Source organism: Myotis lucifugus, unplaced genomic scaffold, assembly GCF_000147115.1.
Source record: "Myotis lucifugus unplaced genomic scaffold, Myoluc2.0 scaffold_328, whole genome shotgun sequence".
Classification (NCBI taxonomy): domain Eukaryota; kingdom Metazoa; phylum Chordata; class Mammalia; order Chiroptera; family Vespertilionidae; genus Myotis; species Myotis lucifugus.
Window position 1 is genome coordinate 983983 of NW_005871376.1, and position 3207 is coordinate 987189.

The 3207-nt window shown below is 36.4% G+C and overlaps 1 pseudogene; it reads right to left on the reverse strand.

Moving 5' to 3' along the window:
• Positions 1-303: 303 nt before the first annotated feature.
• LOC102429532 lies at positions 304-2307 on the reverse strand (annotated as a pseudogene).
• Between the last annotated feature and the right edge of the window lie 900 nt (positions 2308-3207).

Below are 3207 nucleotides of genomic sequence, written 5' to 3' on the forward strand. Positions count from 1 at the left end.
CAACAGTGCCTGCCAGCGTCCTCCGGGCCCTCGACCTCAGGCAGGCCACGATCGTTCCATCTCCTCAGCAGAATTGCTGTGAGCTAGACTTTCACAGTCGCTGCAGGTTTGAAAACAGCTTCCTGTTGCCATTTCAGTTTATAGGGCTTTCTAGCCTTAAGATTTCCCCTTTACAATTCTCCAGATATTATTCACTTTACTTCTGGCATATGAGTGGCAAGGGAAATCTACAAATCATTTTTTAAAATGCTGTATTCTCTTTAAGTGCAAAGACTTTTCCAATCATGTCACCTATAGCTCATTTCACCCACTGCTCTGTGTGGCTGCCAGTCTCTTATCTCTTTCTTCAGCAATGGTGAGGCAGATACCCTTTCCAAGGGGAAGGGAAATCCATGGTGTGTTGCCTTTCCAATTACAAAAATGTTGGAAAGTGGGATGGCAAAGCTGTTACCATTGGCATATTTCACATGAACTATGTCAAAAGAATCAGGATGCTGCTCTCTGTTGGTGATCATGCCAATTCTTCCCAGGTTAACACCTCCAGTCACCATACACAGGTTACCAGTGTCAAACTTGATGGAATCAATAATTCTGCCAGGCTCCAAATCCATCTGAATGGTGCCGTTCACCTGAGGGGGGTGAACATCATGGTGCGAGCATCATGGGTTAGCACATGAGGGATTCCTTTTGTGCCCACAAAGATCTCACTCACTTTGCACAACTTGTACTTGGTCTCCTCATGTGTAATGCGATGAATAGCAAAGTGGCCCTTCGTGTCATAGGTCAGGCAGAAATTCTCTCCAGTCTTGTCAGTGCTGATGGCATCCATAAAACCAGCAGGGTAGGTTACATCAGTTTGGACTTTGCTATCGTGTTGGGGTCCAACCCCAGCAGGTCCAGGGGTTCCCTAAGGTGTGGATGGAGTCGGCAAAGAAGGAATGACACGGAGACAGCGTTCAGTTGATCAGCAGCCTAGCCAGGTTCTCTCTTTATTCTCCTGTTACATCTGTATTTATACCATTTGATTTTAATCCTATACATTCTATTCCAAAGGTTAGGGGTTTGTTATCTCTATTCCAAGGTCACTACTCTACTTTTCTGTTAAGCTACAAGGAAGTAACTGAAGGAGATTATCCTAAGTAAAGATTATGTAACTTAAGCATGATTGTTTATGTAGTTTTGTGTAGAGGTTACATGTCTGAGAGTGGCTTTTCATTCACAAAAGATTTCTTATAATTATTTAAATTTAAGTTATATTAGTTTGTGAAATCACACATTTTAATATCCAGTTTTCATAGTTTTAAATTTCAATTTATAGATATAATTTTATTTCTATATCTAATATATTTTATAAAAATAAAAACAACTTTGATAGACTAAAAATGACAGAACAAATTTATTTTCTTTAAACGTTTGGTTCTAGTTTTACTCATTTATTATTATTAAACATTTAATCTACATTTATAAATTTGATACATTTGATTTTCTTTTTTATTAATTGCAAATTTTTATTAAGCATGTTGTAAAGTCACATGCAATTATAAGAAATAATACAACCCGGTTTGGCTTGGTGGATAGAGCATCAAGACCCGTGGACTGAAAGGTCCCGGGTTTGATTCCAGTCAAGGGCACGTACCTTGGTTGCAGATTCCCCGGCCCTGGTCAGGGTGCGTGCAGGAGACAACCAATCGATATGTCTCTCTCACATTGATGTTTCTCTCTGTCTCTCCCTCTCCCTCTCACTCTGTCTAAATATCTTCTAGTGAGGATTAACAACAGCAAAATAATAATAATACAGAGAAATTTCATGTACCCTTTACTCAGTTTCACCCACTGGTAATATCTTGCAAGCTACCAGTGTAGTACAATATCACAACCAAAACACTGACATTAATACACTCGACCAATCTTTTTCAGATTTTCTGTTTTACTTATTCTTGTGTATTTAATTTAGTTATATAATATAACTTTATTTCATGTGTAATTCCTGTATCCAATACCATGGTTAAGATATAAAACACAGGGATTCCTACTATAGTTCTTTTGGTTACACCTATGTTCCTTTCACCTTCTCTCCCCTTTTCACCTCCTGTCCCTAACCACTTCAATCACTTATCTAAAAGTTTCTAAAAGTTTGCCTTTACACAAAGTTTACATAAATGAAATATACGAAGTAACTTTTTAGGATTTTTTTTCCACTAAGTTTTCAAATGTATGGGCAAAGTTGTTCACTTTATTTCCTATGACACTTTTGATGTCCGTAGAGTCTGTGGTGATATCTCCTGTTTCATACCTGATATTGGTCATTTGTGTCTTCTCTCCCCCTCCCCCCATTTTTATTAGAGGCTTATCAATTTTATTTATATTTTCAAAGTACCAGCTCTCTGTGTTACTGATTTTCTCTATTATTTTTCTGTTTTCAATTTCATTGATTTCTACCCTTGTTTTATATTTTCTTCCGTTCTGCTTTGTTTTGGGTTTATTTTGCTCTTCTTTTTCTTTTTGGTTTGATACGTTTCCATTTTTCCTAATGTATGCATCATGTGCTATAAACTTCCCTCTCAGCACTGCTTACCTATGTCCCACAAATTTGGATATGTTCTAATAATTATCATTCCATTTAGTGCATTTTTTTCATTTCCTTTGGGATTTCCTCTTTAACTCATGAATTAGTTAAAAGTGTGTTGTTTAATTTCCAAACGTTTGGAGACTTTCCCGTTATCTTTCTGCTATTTATCTCCAGTTTGATTCCATTGTGGTCAGAGAACAAACACACTTTATAATTTCAGTTGTTTTAAATTTGTTGAGGTTTGTTTTATGTTCTAGAATATGACCTATCTTGGACTATGTTCTATGGGTATTTAAAAAGAAGGTATATTCTGCTGTTGTTGGGTGGAGTGTTCTATACATGTCAATTAGATATAATTGATTAATGGTGTTGTTCAGTTCTATATCCTTGATGATTTTCTGTCAAGTTTTACTGATTATTGAGAGAGAGAAAGAGAGAGAGAGAGAGAGATCAAACTTTCTACCTATAATTGTGGCTTTATCCTTTCAGTTCTATGAGTTTCTGCTTTACATATTTTGCAGTTCTTTTGTTTTGTGCTTATGCATTTAGAATTGCTATGTCTTCTTAGTGAATTGAGCCTTTCATCATTATATAATGTTTTTCTCTATCTCAGGTAATTTTCTTTACTCTGAAGTCTA